Source organism: Octopus bimaculoides, chromosome 21 (assembly GCF_001194135.2).
Source record: "Octopus bimaculoides isolate UCB-OBI-ISO-001 chromosome 21, ASM119413v2, whole genome shotgun sequence".
NCBI lineage: Eukaryota > Metazoa > Mollusca > Cephalopoda > Octopoda > Octopodidae > Octopus > Octopus bimaculoides.
In genome coordinates this window covers 17,271,878-17,272,499 of record NC_069001.1, presented here as the reverse complement: position 1 = coordinate 17,272,499, position 622 = coordinate 17,271,878, and positions in this window count along the sequence as shown.

Sequence of the window (622 nt, the reverse complement as noted above, 5' to 3'; positions counted from 1 at the left end):
TATACACTTATATGCCAACGCGCACACACATACACACACACGCGCGCGCACATATATGCGTGTGTGTGTGTGTGTGTGTGTGTGAGTATGGATGTATGTGTTTGTGTGTGAGTGCGAGTGTGTTTGTATATGTGAGAGTGCGTATGCCAACGGAGCGATGTTTACCTGAAATCCAGGTACAATCAGTGAGTCATGTCTACTTTTATGAACACCTGCATTATAATATATCTATATACTGATACATACCTGGATTATACTGTCTCTATATGTATGTATGAATGGATGTATCTATGTACGGATGTATGTATGTATGTAAACATGCATATATCTATACCGAGCATTGTGCGTGTGTGTGTGTGTGTGTGTGTGTGTGTATGAGCGTATGTATGAGTATATATATATATATTCATCTATTTATATATTTATTTGTTTATTCATATATAAGTACATAGTTATAGTTATGTATGTATGAATGTATACAAGGTATTGTATGATAGCTTTCCTTTCTGTCGATCTACTATCAATCTATCCAATTATCTATGTATATGTATGTGCGTGTGTAGCTGTCTGTTGGTGTGTATTTATAAAGGTATATGTAATATGTATATATGCATATATATAT